We start from the raw sequence: 18,944 nt of genomic DNA, 5'->3' as shown, positions 1-18,944 counted from the left end.
CAAATATAACCAAAGAGTGGGAGACCATACTAAGACAATCAAATTACAGCTCAAAATGTGTGAGATATACGCTGATACAACTCAAGATTCTATTCAGATCATACATCACGCCACAGAAAATACATCAAATGAATAGTAGTGCCTCAGATTTATGTTGGCATGGCTGTAGCATGACTGGGACTCTTATCCATCTTTGGGAATGCCCTGAAAACCTTTGGGGGAAAAATAAAGATGTTTTATGTCAAACACTCAAAGTAAATTTCCAGTTATGCCCAGTAGCCATTTTGGGGAAAAATGTGGAGGGTGTGGACTCCAGAATAACACACAAAAAAAAAACTTCAGCGTTTCTCCTTATTAATTGGAAGGTGCGGAAACAAAATAGTTTTTAGCTTGATAAATGGCTGGGAGAATACCTGGATCTTCTCTCCATGGAACAAGCAGCTTTAGCGCTTGAAGACTTGAGCGAAGAGCACCCTAACATATTTAACTTAGTATGGTCTGCACTAAAACAAACAAATATATAGAATTCATGGCCTTTATGGAAAATGTGAAAATAACTGAGTTAAACAAATTATGAATGTCTGCATGATGATTTGTCCGTCTTGTCTTGTTGACAGGTATGGCATGAATATGTGGGAAGGTGATGCAGGTTTTGAGTTGAAAATGCTGTGCAGGGACATCGGGTCACCCTAGACGGCACGTTTGATCACCATCTGTTATAAAACAAGGTCTAAAGAAAGCAAGAAGCTCGTGCAGATCAGAGTTTTATTTATTTATAGTGTGCCTTGCCAGCAAAACAGATATCAGCTGTATCTGCTTAGAGAAAACTGCCTGGACGCGATGATGACTTTATAAAAAGCCCTTTGGGTGTTTTTAAAAACGCTCACAGGATGCTTGAAAAGTGGCTAAATCTGTGTCATCGGTGTCAACACTTGGAGCTAGTCCAAGTGTCGATGACCCTCGGCTGCTTTCCCTCTCTGCCTGCGCTCCAGTTGGTTTTCCGGCACTTATTGTTATTATCGACAAATGCATATCGTGGGGAATAATTTTACTAGTAGGCCTTTGCCGGTAACATATCATCATCCAACCATAATTACAACTTGGTGCCCACATTTCAGAACAAGGCCAGTCAGTGCTCAGTTTGGAACCGTCTCCCCCCTGGGCTGTGTTGATAGTAATGGGACGTCCGCAGACTGCTGGCTGAAGGAGAGACAAAACTGCCCTCATATGGACTAGGGCTGCACGTTTTCAACTTTTGTCATGAATCAAGGCCCTTAGTGGTGAAAACTCGGTTAACCATTAGTTTGCACTAAACCCCCCACCTCTCTGAATGATGCCCGGGCGGTGGCTGTTGAGATGGTACAACAATCGGAGCACTGCAATGCGATACTTGCATTTGGCCCCTTCATTCTCGGTTGTAAAATGCTCTCACATGGTGCTTTTTTTTGCCCGCTTCATATTGGAAAACTAGCTGGACTACTTCTCGTGGACAATACAAATGTCTGGGAGCTCTGGCCATGTCTGGTGGTGCAAAATGTATAATCAATGCCACAGCATAGATAGATATAGATGCCACTTAACCGAGCAAAATGTTTTTACTCGGTTACTCGGGTGGACTTCATATTTGTCATCCGTCATTTTGACGTATTGAAAATCAAGCCATAATTAGAAGGTCTCTGACCATGCGGGGTTCTCTCTAAAAGCAGCTTCACTGTTTAACATCGAGTGGTTTCGCTTTGCTTTTGCACTGCAACTGAACAGCTTTTTAGTGCTGCGATGGCTCTCACGTCGGAGCTGAGAGTGCATGAGTTTGGATAAACATACGAAGGACCGAGAGAGGAGAGCTTCAAAAGCGTACGATGCAAACTGCTAAATATTGTCCCGTTCACCCACTGTTTCGTAAACATTACATTCAAATTTAGATCATGCAAATAATAAACTACAATTTGTATTTGCATTCGTGTAATATGAGCCTTGACATTGATGAGCAGATAATGCTCTAATTTGTCGCCCTTCTTCTTGTGCACAAATTTGAATATATTTCTGTTGCAAAATTCATTTTACATGGCTCTGTTCAGATCATGTTTAGTTCAGCTCCATTTATCCTGCAATCTCACATTTTTCCTAACATAAATAATATGCAGCCTATAGGCTATATAGAGTTCTTTTAAAAATGCATATAATGAGAGATTCATTCATGACGGATAAAAAATAGCTCATGGTGGTCAAAAATCCCCAGTGAAACCTCTGGTTGTAAAGCTTTGATTTTCACAGACTGATTGATGCATTTGCAGGTGTTGGCCTAACATTAGCCACGTAAGCTTACTTTCATGCCTCGTCTTTTAGCTGCTTATTTCCCCTACCACTAAAACATGCTGGTCAGGATGGCCCAGTGGACGTCCTGAGCCGCACAGTCGTACAATTGTACAATGACAATAACATTTTTCTATCCTATAAACCCACAGGAAGCCGGCTATGTGGGGTAAGTTGAGCGTCACTTCATGTCGTTGCATTTTAACAATAGTTTAACAAAGTATCCTGAACGATACTTTTTTTGCATGTTATTTACTGAATTAACATAACAGAGATCTAAAAAAAAGTAGCGTTCAGGCACTGGTACTGAAAAGCAGGTATCGTTACAGCAGTGGTAACAGTACCCAGCCCTAGTCCCGATAACCAGCTGTATCAGCATCAGCCTAGTTACATTGTTCATGTAATATCGTAACATACATTTTAGGCTGTGATCTGATACATGTTATTGTCGGGGCGACAGTGGCGCAGATGGTCGAGCGGGTCGTCTCATGATCCGAAGGTCGGGGGTTTGACTCCCACCTCCTGAAAGTGTACACTGTCATTGTGTCCTTGGGCAAGACACTTCACCCACATTGCCCCAGTGTCTGCGTACATTGGTGTATGAATGAGACAGGGCTCCAGACTAACTTTTTTCATGACCGTCCTGACACCGTCCCGAAAACCATTTGGCATCGTCCCGAAATGGATGTGAACCGTCCCAAATTTTATAGAGCTCTCGCTCTTTTATAGGGCAGAGGGGGGCATGCACACTCGCTTACATAAATGTTAGGGCTGCAACTATTGATTACTCGACAAATAGATGTAAATAATCAGATATGCATTGCATTTATATTGAAAAACTACATTTCATGACTTTAGAGCAGATTATAAAAGGAGAAAAAACCTTCAAACAAAGGATCTTTCTGCTAGAAATAACATCATTTATTCTTAATTTCTTATCAGTTTGTCCCAAAAGCAGCAACATTTGACTCTCATAAAGAGACGCCTGTCCTTATGTCCATGATGAGGAGAGAGAGCAGCTTCAGAGTGTCTTTTAAATCAGTACTTTTATTCTTATTCAAGTGAAGAAGGTCCTGACTGGAGACAGAATCTTGAAGTGTTCAGCTGAAGCTCAGGTGATTCATTTCTTTCCCAGGTTCTCAACCAGAGGAGTTTCCTAAAAGAGGGAAAACATTTTAATTACTTTTGTCATAGTATTGCTATAGCAGGGATCAACGTGTCAGTTTGCATTGTTCATAAATGTATTTGTTGTGAGCAATGCAAGGATGGATATGAGAAATTTAAAGTATAGATGAAACAGTCTGACTGTGCTGGAGTTTTATTCTGCTTTTGACATAGTGGAGGGAGAGGAGAACGACATGGCTCTGCAGTACAGCCAAAAGAGGGACAGGTGGTCACTATTTAGATCTGTGGATTTATTTATCTTCATTGAAATCGTAGATACAGTGTAAGGATATTTAGCGCAAAAAACTTTGCAGCATCGGAGAAGTAGATACAGTAGGATGTAAAAGTCTGTTTGGTGAGGGGGAAAGGAGAGAAGTTACCTTATCGGAGGGGGGGCCGTGTCCTTTCGCCTCGCTAACCTCCGTCACGTCTTCGCCTCTCGTTGCGGAGTTTCTTCTTGTTTGAGCCGTGTTTTGATGATTGTGGCCATACCGCCTTTGCTCTGCCCAATCCCGTCAGACCTTGGAAGCTCAGCAGGGAAGGGCCTGGTCGGTACTTGGATGGGAGACCGTTTAGTAACACCAGGAAGCCTAGTGAATGTAGTGAGTGAGTGAGTGGTTGGTGGTGGTCGGAGGGGCCGATGGCGCAGACTGGTTGCCTCGCTTCCGTCAGTCTACCCCAGGGCAGCTGTGGCTACAAGAGTAGCTTACCACCACCGAGTATGGAGTGAATGAATAATGCAATGTAAAGCGTCTTTGAGTGTCCAGAAAAGCGCTATATAAAACCGATGCATTATTATTATTATTATTACAACAGCCTGGTTCTCCGCTCTGCTACCTGGCTCTGCCCAGCTACGAGTTTTAGCACAGCGAGCTCCACTCTGTTGTTTACAACAACCATAGAGCTTAATTAAGCGAATCATCGAAGCGGGAAAATATTATTCAATGCATTTTACTAATCGAGTTCATCGATTTAATCAATGAATCATTGCAGCCCTTAAAATATATATATTAAAAAATGGTTAAGGGCTATCGTCCCGAGACCGTCCCGGGTAGGATCTCATCTCGTCCCATGCATTTTTTTTTCCGTCCCCGGGACGACGGGACTATGTTAGTCTCGAGCCCTGGAATGAGAGTGTGAATGGGTGAGTGGATCCTTGCTGTGAAGCGCTTTGAGTGCCTAATGTAGGTGGAAAAGCGCTGTATAAGTTACCATTAAACAAAATTGAGCTTAGGGGCCCCATACGCTGTGTTTCAACTAACGTAGGGGGGATTTTCTGTTTTTTCCATACCATCGTCATCTTAAAGCAACAAGCCACTGTTTTTCCATACTGAGATATGTTCTTACCTGAGCTTAGACCAGTTGATACGTACCTGTCTGGTCTTTGTGCCCGTGGAAGAGTTTGGTCACTTCTAACTTCACCCCATTTGGAGCTATAGGAATATGCTGGGAGAGGCCAAATGCCTCTTTGGTCTTTTTGTGTGACTGGGGGCACACAGTTCTTCCATACTGTGATATGTTCTTACCTGATCTTAGACGAGTTGTGCCTGGGGAGGGTGTGGTCGCTTGGTCGCTTCCAACTTCACCCCTGTTTGGAGCTATTGGAATACATAATGCTAACAACATCTTCAGACCAGACAGGTGCGCATCAACTCGTCTCAGGTAAGAACACATCTCAGTATGTGAAAACGGTGGCCTGTTTCTTGAAAAAAAAAAAAAACAATCAGGTAGCTTTTATTACATCTTCAGCAAATTGGCCCTCAAAATGCAGAAAATAGTGTTTAAGAGGGGTCTAAATTTCAAAATGTTCCCAGCCCTCGCTGTGCGGCTGCATCGTTTGTCAGCCTGCCCCTACGCTGTGAAAAAATCCTGGTGAGAACCCTGGTTATTGTTACGTAACATCTCGTCATTAGTTCAATAACTGTGCGTTTACAGATTTTCTTTTCTCTTCCTTCCTAACGCATTGAGGACACAGTCCCTGGAGCGAGGGGCCAATCTGGGGGCCCTTACATAAGTCCTGATGAGCTCCTGTATTCAACACTCACAGCACATTCCTGGAATAGTGTGGCCTGATGCAGGGGGCCCTCTGTGGCCCCTACTCGCTCCCCTCTCTGTCTCTTCAGAGGACACACTTGGAGACTGTGTGGTGGAGTCCAAAAGGAACATGACACTCTGCGGCCCTAACAGTTGTGTTTGTGTTTTTCCTGCAAAGGAGCTTCAAAGAGCAGGTATTCTGCTTTCTTTTTGCTGGTAATAATCTCTAACACATCTTTATCACTGTCTTACACTTGTTAGTTATTGATCTAAAACATCTGAAACTAAATCATTTTCCTATAGCTTCCTGATTTCTAATGTGACTGATGCTACGCGCACATCAGTCGCAGCAGCTTCTAGTTGGTCACTTGAACGCGTTGCAATCTATCGCTTGAGTCGCATGTGCGTCTTGTTTAGGACGAGCTGCAGCTGCAACTACGCGATTCTGAGAAACCTTTTACATTTTTCCCACGCACTGTTCATGAGCACAAAGCTGTGAATGAAGAATTGTTATTGCGAACCTCGCCCAGCTTTCAACCCTCTTGCCTCTTCCGTGCACTCAGAGATGCCGTTCCTGACACTGTCAGTCTCCTCCCCAGCCATGGACAGTACAGGAGGTTTCCAAGACCAGAGGGGTAAACTACGAAGCTGGTTCAATCTTGATTTTATAAAGAAGAGACATGTGGCTGATGCAGATTCTAGATGACGACATGAAAAAGACTTATATCTCATTTATAGAATAATGCAAGTGTTGCATCTCAGGTGTGATAAAGATTGTAAACAAATGTGAGCATTCTCCTAATGTGCTGCTCGGTTCATGAACCTGTAGAATATGACTTTAGTGATAGATTCTGATATTCTGAGGAACTGTGTCTGTGTCTCTTCTGTGATTGGCTGCTTGGCACTTCCTGTTTCACATGAACACGCTCACAAATCCTGAGAGAAACCCAGGGTTAACGAAACCCACTGATAACGTGCTTTGTAGTACAACTTATCCCAAAGCTCCATTTCAGGGTCTGTCGACCCGGGTTACAGGAACTAATCCAGGTTAAGTTCAACCAGCTTCATAGTGTAGCCCTCTGGGACGAATTAAGAGTTTCAGCTTCGAGGTGCTTAGCAGCTGGGGGAGGGGTGTGGGATCAATTTCTAAGATGGTAAGATTAGGGCTTGGTACCGTTAAACGGTACCTACTTGGTACCGACTGAAAAGCTCCGGTAGGGGGCGGTATCGAAACCCTTTTCGGTGCTAATTTTCGGTACTTTTTCTCTCCAAACGTCAATAAATGATCCGCAGTGAGTCTAAAAAAGCCTGAACTCATGAGCAGCTTCAGCGCAAATGCAGAAGCGAAGCAAAGCTGTAACTTACTATAGCTTTGAGATGGCAGAGCCGCGGTCTGAGCCAGGACTAAGCCAGGACTAAACCAGGACTTACAGTAAGATGGTTAAAAACCAGGACTAAACCAGGACTGAATAAGAAACTATATGTAACAGGGTGCACTTTGCACCACAAGGCGGCGCCAGCGCGCAAGCACATAAGATCTCCGTAACTTCCCCTTGCGCGCTCTCTGACTTCCGTCTAGCGTGTTGTGGCGTTTGTGCCGTGGTGCCCCGCCCTCTGCGATGCCAGGTAGTAGATGCAAGACTATTTCTGTCCTAAACTTATTGTCAGCAAAGATCCTAATGTAGTTTCCTCTGTAGTGCTGTGTGAGCTCCCGCCGAGCAGCGTATGGCGCTCGACTGTGGGCCATGGCGTCCGTCTCAGTGGTGTGGTGGCCGGTGTTGAGGGCGTCATTGGCGTAATGAAGTCGCTGATGGCGCACGGCTGCGTATTTTAAGGTGGTATGTTTTGTTCACTAAAACGGTGTGTAGATAAACTTACTTTAATTTAAGCTAACTAAAATATCCAATCTACAGAAATGGATCTCTTCAGTGCATCCTGCAGTCTTGCCTTGCCCGTCTTGCTGTTCTGCTCCTGTTTGTTATTTTCAAGAACAAGATGTCATCATGGACTATGGAGATATGGTTTTGCTTTTAATTGTGAAACAATGATGAAACAAACAGAAACTAAGCTAACTCATGAACAACAAAATAAAAACTGTTAACTTAAATATAATTTCTTCCTCTGCCTCAATCAACGAACCTGTGTGCTCTTGGTCCTAAGTTGAACTTAGGTGGCGTTGTCTGGCTTTAATTTAATTTTGATATAATTTATCAGACCCTCAATATCCCACTCTGCTACATATACTCTTAGACAAAGAGAAAAGCAGTGACAACACGGTAGTGACAACACAGTATGACAATGAGAAACACATTGGCTTTACCTTTAGCTTTAGCCCCGCAGAGCCTGAAGTTACGCGCTGTTGTTTAAACTCCAGCTGCATCGGAGCGTTTGGGATGAGATTGTCTCTGGAAAAGGTGAGCGCTCACTCTGCATTAGCCATTTTTGGAACAGTTATGGCGCATTTTCAGTGACAGAGTGAGCGCTCTCACTATTGCACCGGTACCGAAAAGCAGGTATCGTTAAAGTAGTGGTATCGATAAAAAGGAACGGTACCCAGCCCTAGGTAAGATGGTAATCAGACTGTGGTATGATTGTCCTTAAAGAGCATAGACCAGACCTGTCTCAAGGCCCGACTCGGCTGATCATTTCTGCTGGCTCCCGACATGATTTCTAATTTGCATTACAACCGTCCCACCGATGAATTGCCCCTGGGCAGATGACGCGGCCCCTTTCACAGCACTGTAGTGATGTTAATGCTGACAGCTTTTTATGGGGAGGAGAAGACATGGCTTTTTATGGGGGTCTGCGAGAGGACAGGAGGACAGAGAGCGCGGCCGCTTCTTATAAGAATATCCAAATCCGCATGTAAAAGCGTTGGGCCCAGAATGAGCTACTCTGCGGTAATGAGCTTCGGCTCCTGATTCAGCAACGTGAAAAGTCTGCATGGAAAAGAAAGCCCCTCACGAAGGGGGCAGGTGCTACACACTGAAATCAGGCGAGTGAGAGGTGCAGAAGCGCCACAAATGAGTCTAAATGCCCAGATGAAATGTCCAGATCGTGACTTTTGTTGTTTATTTCAGTAATGCAGTAATTCAGTAATCCGATGCAGAGCTCCCAAAATCACACATGAAGTGATTTTGAATGTCTAGTTTCGTAATTTACAAAAGAAAGTTTTGGGTTTTTGGCATTCAATGTGTTAAATGTACCTGTGCCATGTGTCATAGTAATATACCAGACAGCTGCGTGACTTTTTTCAGAGGTATTCAATGGCACTTGCACGGGGACAGACGTGGGTAGAGAACATATTGATTCAATTAAGAGTAACATTACTTTGAAATTATTTTACTACAAGTCCAAGTTAGAAGAGAAACTTCGCATCAGTTACCAGAGGCAGGTGCGGAGGAGATGAGGTTAATCCCAGCTTACATGAGTAAAAAAACAATGATAGTTCCCGCACACTGCCGACCTTGCAAAAATAGTTTATTAGGATGTGGTCAACGTTACGGTCCTGAGACCTTCATCAGGCAAATAGCACTGATCACGATTACGGCAAAACAGCACACTACACAAGCGCCGCCGCCATATCCGATTCTATATTGAGCGGTAAAGCGTGAAATGAGTGAAGCAACTTGCAATTCTCTCCTAATTATCGCCTCAAGAGACGCATTGTGGTAACAACAAAACACTGCTGCTGGTGTCTGCCGGAGTGACTCGCGGTATGGTGATCGTGACCATATAAAGGGCGATTTTTTCAGTCCTTTTCCTAAGCCCGGAAGGAATCCAGAGAAATGTCAACGTTGGGTACAAGTTTGCAAGCGAGATGGATTTGGAAATGGACCAACAGTTGAAAATCCAGACCCAGTTCCAGCAACTGCAACGTCTGCGCAGGTACATTTGTTTGCCTTTTTCTTTCCCCTTGTGATCGTAATCTTTAACACTGCGGTGAAGTTACGGCTTTTGTTTGTCTGTCGTGATTAGCTCTACACTCTCTGGTTCAGATTCAGATTCAGATTCAGATTCATTTTATTGGCCATTTGCAGTTTGAAAAACCACATTGGAAAAAAATGTGCAAAGAGCTCAAAGTGCGATATGTAAAACAAGTAAAAAGACACAATATAAAAAACAGAACAAACAAACAATGCCACATTAAAAGCCTAAGGGCAAAACATTGTACAATAAAAGTGCACACCGATAAATATAATAGAAGTGCCTGTTTAAAGTGCCTTGTTTAAAGTGATCACAGCTTGAGGAAAGAAACTGTTCATATGTCGATCAGTAGAACATATGATGGAGCGATACCTTCTCACTGAAGGAAGCATCTCAAAAAAGGCTTTAGCAGGGTGGCCTGAGGCATCATTTGCTAGTTTTAAAGCTCGATTCAGTAGTCGAGCTGGCCTCCTGGAGCGGCAAAGTGCAGCCAATGGTCCTGCTGGCTGAGCGAACCACTTTGTTCAAAGCCTTCTTCTCAGTCAACCTAATGCCGAATATAGATTGTCTGAAAATCCGTAACTTCACCGCAGTATTGTACACACATCATACACTGTAGTGCAAGACATGCAGGCCATTTGTTTACTCCAGGAGGCGCTGGTTTATTTTTTTTCCTTTAAAATGATCTGTGTACCTGCCCGTTGTTTTTCTGCAAACAGTCCTAACACAAGTATGTTGCTATAATGTTATGTGCTTATGTTTGAGCTTATTAACCTAAACTAACATTGAATTTCTTGGGTGTAGGTGGAGAAAATGGCCCACAAAAGGAAACCTGCAAAACCAAGAAATAAAGACACTGCTGAAGAAGCAATGACAAAGAGGAAGAGGTTTACTTATAACACCACCACATCAACAAGCAGGCATTGCAGCCAAAAGGCAGAGGATGAAGCGACTAATCTTCAAATCAATGATGACACAACCACAGGAATGGATGCTGCAACAGCCCTTCTGGACCTTTCATCAGTCTCAGGTAGGATCACATGTAATATCATTTTGTATTCTCAAAGAAAATCACACTGTTAATGTCTGTGTTTTGATACTGAAATGGTTATAATATCATTTTCACTTTTGTTTTGCAGCCCAAGTCATGTCGGATGAGCACAGCATTGTTAAGATGGACAAATCCTGTCAGACTGATAACCATTGCGATGAAGTGGGGAAGTTAAAACTGGAAAACATGATTCTGAAAAATGAACTCTCAAAGTGTAAAAATCTAAACGCGGCTACACAGCAGAAACACGTGTTCTTTGTTGATGAATTAAAAATGATGACAAGCAGTTTAAATGTTATACTAGTCTGACTTGGCTTCAGTTCATGGTTCTTTGGAATTTCCTTGGACCCTCTAGAGATAAACTATTATATCACAAAAGCTCACGTCAGAGAAGTCTCCAAGAAAAAGACCTGGTGTCAAAAGAAAACTGGATCCCATCAATGAACTATTTCTTACCTTAATCAGACTTAGAACTGGCTTATTGATTGATTGATTGAGTCAAAACGTGTGTTAGCTTGTGTGTTGGCGTGTGTGTTAGCGTGTGTGCTAGCGGGTGTGTTAGCTTGTGTGCTAGCGTGTGTGTGCTAGCGTGTGTGTGTTAGCTTGTGTGTTAGCGTGTGTGTTAGCATGTGTGTTAGCGTGTGTGCTAGCGGGTGTGTTAGCTTGTGTGCTAGCGTGTGTGTGCTAGCGTGTGTGTGTGTGTTAGCGTGTGTGTGTTAGCGTGTGTGTTAGCGTGTGTGTTAGAGGTAATATATCATATAAATGCCTATACTTTACTTTGGGATGGCTAAAATAGCAAGATACAGATCCTTTAAAGGGATAAAAACTATCATTGACCGTACTGAATTTTTTGTAGAAGCCTCTAATTTTGAGCTACAGGGTAATCTCTACTCATCGTACAAAAGTCATGGGACATACAAAGTGTCGAGGGGCATTTCCCCTACCGGAGCTGTTATGTTTGTATCTGATGCCAATGAAGGATCCATTTCTGATGTTGAAATTGTTAAGCACAATGGATTTCTTGATAATCTCGAGACGGAGGATCTTATTGTTTCACTATAAGGGAAATTCTGTCAGAAAATTGTGTTACCCTCAACATCCCGCCATTTTTTACATGGGAGGAAAAGGCTTACTGCAGAGGAAGACATTTACACGAAACAGATTGCAAGAGTACGAATCCACGTTGAAAGATGCATTGAGAGAATAAAGAAATTCAGATTGCTAAGCAAAGTTATACCCCTGTCACTGCAGCCAGTATTTTCACAAATGGTTTTAGTTAACTTCCAAGAACCACTTGTTGCCTAAATAGAATCATCTTGAATATTTTCATGGAATATAAGAAACATTGAAAAAACTCATGAAATGTACAAATAAAAACATATTTCAAATACAAATTTTGGTTATTTTATAAGATTACTGATAATGTTTACTGTGGTATTGTGGAAATGTATCGCATTATGCATTTAAGTTTTCAGAATATCAATGTATAAAAGAACCACAGAATGAAATGAGGATTTAAATTCAGTGAAACATGTCCTGACAAAAGAATGACTGACACAATAACTTTGACCAGTAATAGACATTTTCTGACAATCCATTTTAGAATAAGCTACTGCAGTCCTGTTTGTATTATTTCAAACTCAAAATTGGGAGATGTCTTGGAACTCTCATTTCAACATATTCTGGGCAGAGGTACAATGAAAGTCTCTCAGAACAGGAACAATAGCATCAAAGAAGTCTTTGTCGAAACAAATTTTATTTACAATCAATCCTTTCGGGCTCCAGACAAATCGCACCACGCTCTCTCATTTGCACTTGGTAATAGTAGGCATGTTTTTTACCTAGTGTCACCTTATCCACATCTGCCTTCAAACAGAGAGCTGTCAGTGCTGTGGAGAAGTCTTTTGGATGTATTGTTTTGAGTAACATAGAGCATTTTATTTCTAACACCCCATGACTGTCCAAGTCTTTATCATACAACAGACCATAGAGATACTCAGAAATCACCCACAGTCCACTCTCTCCAACAGTAAAGTTAGGGAAAATCTCCTCAAAGCTTTGTTTTGCTATAGCCTCGTTTGCATGGCCATATTCCACTCTGGCAGCTTTCACTGGTGGTTCCCATAGCTTTGCTTACACCAGGTTTGCTCTAACACTGTTTCTCGAAGCTGTTAGTACTGATTTGGCTATCGATGCAGTAACCCGAAGTCTGCGCTCAGCAAACCAAGCCTCACCCCCCTGTGTCGGACATAGTTCTGCGATACCACTCACACTTGGCATCAGATTTGGACAAATAATGCCCACCTTTTGCCTCAACAAGTCTATTTCATCAATGGCAGGGGTGTAGTCTCCATAATGCCAGGGGATGATGGTCTCCCACATGCTACCCCCAGGGTAACTTGCAGTTTTCAAGTCAGAAGATTGTTCATCTCCTCATATGTTACTGATGTTCTAAGAGCAGGTCTGGGGTCAAACTTCATCACCTCGGACATCTTCTACTCCCTGTTTGGGTACTGAGCATCTGTGATACACTTTGGGTGTATCACAGACGTGCGTGCGTGAGAGCGTGCGTGAGGGCGTGCGTGCGTGAGAGCGTGCGTGAGTGCGTGCGTGAGAGCGTGCGTGAGAGCGTGCGTGAGAGCGTGTGTGCGTGAGAGCGTGCGTGAGAGCGTGCGTGAGAGCGTGCGCGAGAGCGTGTGTGCGTGAGAGCGTGCGTGAGAGCGTGCGTGAGAGCGTGTGTGCGTGAGAGCGTGCGTGAGAGCGTGCGTGAGAGCGTGCGCGAGAGCGTGTGTGCGTGAGAGCGTGCGTGAGAGCGTGCGTGAGAGCGTGCGCGAGAGCGTGTGTGCGTGAGAGCGTGCGTGAGAGCGTGCGTGAGAGCGTGCGCGAGAGCGTGTGTGCGTGAGAGCGTGCGTGAGAGCGTGCGTGAGAGCGTGTGTGCGTGAGAGCGTGCGTGAGGGCGTGCGTGAGAGCGTGTGTGCGTGAGAGCGTGCGTGAGAGCGTGCGCGAGAGCGTGTGTGCGTGAGAGCGTGCGTGAGAGCGTGCGTGAGAGCGTGTGTGCGTGAGAGCGTGCGTGAGAGCGTGCGTGTGTGCGTGAGAGCGTGCGTGAGAGCGTGTGTGAGAGCGTGCGTGAGAGCGTGCGTGAGAGCGTGAGAGTGTGAGTGAGCCTGTAACAGGGCTTGTAATACAATATTACACATTTTTTCTTATTTTGGACCACTGAGTTCATGATGGATACTAACAGACCAGACGTAAAATTCACATCTACCAATAAAATGTGTGACTTCAATGTGTTAATATTCGTAAAAAGTTTGCAACACCACTCGCCGCACCACATATGGCGCCGATTACCGAGCGAGCTTACCTTTCTACTAATACTGCTTTCTTTCCGCTCACTTTGAGGCCTCTACATGTCAACCAACGTTTAAGCTGATCTACAATTGAGTTCTATTAAAATGAAGCTCCCGGGACGTCGTTCTCTTCCAAAACTATTCGTATTGCAGCAGGTGTCGCCGTTGTAAAGTGTCTGAATTTTCGGGCATCTCGCGCTGTCACCGGAGCTTATGAATATTTATGAGCACATTTGACGTCATTCGTGATCAGTGCTATTGCTTGTACTTGTACTACAAGTACAAGTACAAGCTGCTACCAAGAGTGAATGGCTCTGGTTTTGTGCCTTAACAACCATATCATTTTATTGTGCCATGTTTACACAGGGGGTAATTAATTATTAATGCACTGTTTACAACATACCATGTACTGTTGTATGCTCCAACACAATGACATTGACAATAAACATTGATTGAATGATTGATTGAAAAAGTAAGCTTACTTGAGTACTGTGAGTAACTGAGTAACTGAGCGAAAAAGTGTGATTCATTTTCAATTAAATTGTGTGAAACAAGGAGCACGAGACGATCTACCTCTATTGTATCGACCAAAATGAACCATTTGCCACTTAAATATTTACTCACAGTGAAAGAAATAACTTAAGTAAGAAACACATACTTCATTATAATTTTACTCAAGTAGATGTCTTGAACACATCAAACAGGCCTTAGACTGAGACTACCAGTCTAAGGCCTGTTTGATGTGTTTTAATGGTCTGGTCAGTTTTGGCACAGTGTTCCTTTAAGAGGGGCACCCTTGGGTGCCATTTACACCCTAGTTAAGACTCTTCAGCAATTTGCCTGATGAAGGTCTCAGGACCGAAATGTTAACCATATCCTAATAATCTATTTTTGCAAGGTTGCAGAAAGTATTATTACTTTTGCTCAGGTACGCTGGGATTTTCCCTCATGTCTTACGTACTTGCCTCTAGTAATTGATGTGCGAAGTTTCTCTTCTACTCAAGTAGAAGTAAAATGTACTGTATGATAAAACTACTCAAAGAAGTACAATTTCCTCATAAAGTTACTCAATTACATGTACTAACTGAGTGTTGCCCGTCTATGTACCGGGGTGCACGCCCGCGGCGGGTCCTGCCCATGCCTGAGTTTGCTGCCCTGTCAATAAAGAGGAGACAATTGAAAGATTTGCGAGTGGCTGAAAAACAGCTCAACATTGTAACATGGCAGTTGTTTTCTTTGCATAATACCTTCTTTACCTTCTTTACCTTCTTTACCTGACTTTACATAAAAGCTGCTCACCCTGTAGTTTGACCTCTACAAACATGCTGTGATTCTACACATATCAGTCACTCACAAATGTTCATGCTCCTGAGAGAAAATGTGTTTTGAGAACTGAATCTTGATTTTAAAACTTAAATTGCAAATTGAAATGGAACTGCAAAATCTTAGAAGAAAAAAAAAATTCTGCCCTTGTTCCTAATGCAGTAGATTATCTGGGGTGTTTCCATAGCCAAAAGTGAACCACTCGGCACCCAAAGGAGGGTCCAAAGACCCCTTCAGCCCTGGGGTCTGGAGCGGTTTGCTTGTTGGACTGGTTTCAGGGGAGTGAGGGGACGAGACGTGACACGTAACTATGTCATGATGTAGATGAGGGGAATGCCCTGGAGAAAATGCCACAAGCCTAAACGCATAAATACACACATATGTCACATTTAAACAAGTGTAAAATGATGTGTTCAAATGCAGCACCGAGGAGCATCTACTTGAAATTAATGTAAAAAAAACTTAAGTAAGTAGTTCTGGCATTAACCGGCATGAATGTAGCCCTACAGCGCCTCCTGTTGGCTAAGTCCATAGCCCTCCAGGCCAGCTTCTTCTAAAGCAGGGGTGGGGAACCTTTCACCTCAAGGGCCAAATCAGCTTTATAAAGTACTCCAAGGGCCTGACAAGTGAGCGACATACATTCTAGCGTTCATACAACAGGGGTTGGTTTTATGGAGGATCATTTCTATGCATGTCAGACTCACCTAATGTGATAGCTGAAACTGTTTATCTTTGGCTAGGCGTCTGATGCTGCACTGTTGCTACTAAGCACTAAGATGTCAATGAAAATAGTTTCCTGATTACAGTTGCACCTCAACAGTACCAATATAAGCAACTCAACTGTACATTATTTAAATAAATTACAAATTAAATATATATATATTATGGATTAGAAGTGACTGACCCTAGTTTGTGTGTGTGCATAGTCAGACTGTGGCTTTTTCATTCCATGTTTAATATTATACAATTGTCAGAGTCTGTGCCATTTGTCAGTCTGAGAGATTGTTTTATATTTGGTTAATGCTCTGTGTCAGACACAAGCCCCGCCCACTCCTCATACAGTATTGGTCAGTGTTTGTCATGATCTGATTTAGAGACAAGTCGTTTATTAGAAAGAGCATTAAAGCAGAATGTAGCTTTTGGAAAGTACCTCGGGACTATTATTGACAGGGACTAGCACTGACACCATCTGCAAAAAGGTGCAGCAAAGACTCTTCTTTTTAAGAAAAATGAATTCATGTAGAGTTTGTAATGTCCTCATGACTGTCTTTTACCAGTCTTTTATTGAGTCAGTTTTAACATTTTGTTTTGTATCTTGGTTTGGGGCTCTTTCTGTGACCAACAAAAATTGTCCGATGAAGCTGGTCAGAGTAGCTTTATTATGTGTGGACTCCTGCTGCATAATCATTTCCTTCGGGACAGTAATAAAGTTGAACCTTGAACTGAAGCACCTTGTGTTTTGTTTTGACATGACGCCTAATGCTCCAGCTTCAGTCCTGTGAATGTCATCTGTGTCCCTGGAGCTGTAGAAGCCAAATAAACCATGTCCCAGTAAAGTGCTGCTCTGTTATTTTCTCTGCTGAAAGGCTCTGCACAGTGTGTGAAACTGGTGTTTAATTTTCGCACAAAAGTGAATGAGTGTATGTGAAGGGGACACACTAGATGATTTTTAGCTTGATCTTGAGCCTGATTTGGCTTTCCTCCAGTTCAGGGAGGCCTAGGAGGAACAAGAGATCATTAACACAGGCCATCCCACCTTTGCTCTGCCCGAACCCATCAGATCTCCAAGCTAAGCAGGAAGGGCCTGGCTGGTCCATGAATGGGGGACCGTTTGGGGAAACACCAGGAGGCCTGGGTGAATGTAGTGTGTGAGTGGTTGTTGGTCCAAGGGGCCGATTGGTAGCCTCGCTTCCGTCAGTCTACCCCAGGGCAGCTGTTGCTACAATAGTAGCTTACCACCACCAAGTATGAATGAGTGAATGAATAATGGCGACAGTGTAGTGCTTTGAGAAACTTGGTAATACCGGCTTATTATAGTTGTTATTCTTTCTTGTGGCGCTCCTCATTTCAATGGTGTCAGTGACACGGTTCAGCGAGTAATCATAAGAAATAAACATTGATATTTACCATTACAATTCTTTCTTTGAGTTGAGTGACCTCACTGTGGCAACAGCCAATCAGGAACCTCCCTGGACATCTGGATGAGAGGGGAGTGGCGCTGGTGTGTCCAGTTTCTGTTATGTTTGTTTGTGTCCTGATGGTCCGAGCCTCACGCTTGGTCACCTGACTCAGTTTGGCGCCTGCGTGTGACTCAGTCTTTGCAGAAAAGGCAAGTGAGGTCTTGCATTTATGTGAATCCATTCACAGTGAGAGGTCATTAAATGTGGGAAAATGTCCTGATGTGTGAGCTGTGTGCTCTTTGTGCTGGCCAGGTTCTTTTTTGCAAGTGTTTTTCAGCTTCAGTCATGAATGTACATACATTTTGGCCAATTAAGCGCACCTTTCTATAAGCCTGGGCGGCAGGTTTTCATAGTGCCGTGCATCCGCTCAGAGCGGCCCATGGTGCAGATGAGGAAGCAGAGACACCTTGTCCTGGAGAAAGGTGCAGTTGCGAGCAGAGGGAGGGGCAGGGACGCAGAAACCTCAATGTGGAAGTGTTGAGATGTGACGTGATGTGACATGTCGCCTGCTCGTGTTGTGGCCACATCTCCAGCTCAGACCCCTCCCCAGGTGAGCAAAGCCCTTCCACATTTAGGCTAAAGTGAGCCTTCATCATTTTAAACGTTCCTCAGCCAAGAGCAGCGTTGATTAGAAGTTCAGCCATGATCTTTGGCCAAGCCCGTCTCACTTTTGCGTTTACTGCCAGATACGCCTCTAGTGCTTGTTGGCGGCGTTATATTGGCCGCACCGTCATATTGGCCACAGTCAATTCAATTTTGTATGACTTTATTCAAGCAGTGCACTGGTTCATGAACCGTATTCCACATTTACAAAGCTCTGGATTTGTTTTTTAAACATTCTACGTCATGCAGTTTTACACCTTCCAATGTCAGCTGTAACACATGGATGTAAACATGGAACATTCATTTGTTATGAAATAGGAGAAATGTGTGCTTCCTATTGCATGCAAATAGCCACTCACATTCCTGAGTGTGCACTTAAAGTTTTCATTGCTTGATTCTGGTAGTTCCGCCATTCTAACTGCTGCTGTTGACACAGTTCCTTCTCAGCTGGAGGACTAATGCTGTGCTTTGGTTTCTATGCTGATGCCACACACTCAGTGGGACCTGGTCCTCTGCTGTGTCTTGTTTTTTTTTCTACTTCAGCCCTAATTCAGACACTACAATCCTGATTATTGTCAGCTGTTGGCTCATTGGAGTAAATCATATGTCCTTCCCCTCTTTTAAAAATGCTGACTGAGCGAGATGTGGTCAGTCTATTTTCACTTCCATTTCAGTCACATTTTGCTCATTTTCTTTTTTGCTTCAAAGAAATGAGGTCATACATGACTAACTCCTCCTGGTTCTGTCTAACTTGGGCAGTGCAGTTACAGTCAATGATTTAGTGATCATTGAAAGCTTGGCTCAGTCCTGTGTCTAATAAGTGCAAAGCCAGGTTCACGCACGGCTGAAAACAGTTCCACATGTGCAAGCTTGGACCGCGGAGTGAGAGCATTAAAAAGACTTCAAAGTGAAGTCGTCGGATATGCTCTTTAATCAAATGAACTGCTACGAAAAGTCACTTGAGTCGCTTTATGCTGCACATGAGGACACCAGGTTGGAAGC

The 18,944-nt window shown here is 43.4% G+C and overlaps 1 protein-coding gene across 2 annotated transcripts in view; it reads left to right on the top strand.

Annotated features, from left to right (window-relative positions):
• Positions 1–18,944, top strand: part of LOC306977569 (calponin-3-like) — a 59,992-nt gene that overhangs the window by 21,337 nt on the left and 19,711 nt on the right. The window lies entirely within an intron of this gene.

The sequence above is a fragment of the Gobius niger genome, assembly GCF_951799975.1.
Source record: "Gobius niger genome assembly, chromosome: 18".
Classification (NCBI taxonomy): domain Eukaryota; kingdom Metazoa; phylum Chordata; class Actinopteri; order Gobiiformes; family Gobiidae; genus Gobius; species Gobius niger.
Note: the sequence above shows the minus strand (reverse complement) of the source record. Positions and strands in the feature narration are given on the sequence as shown.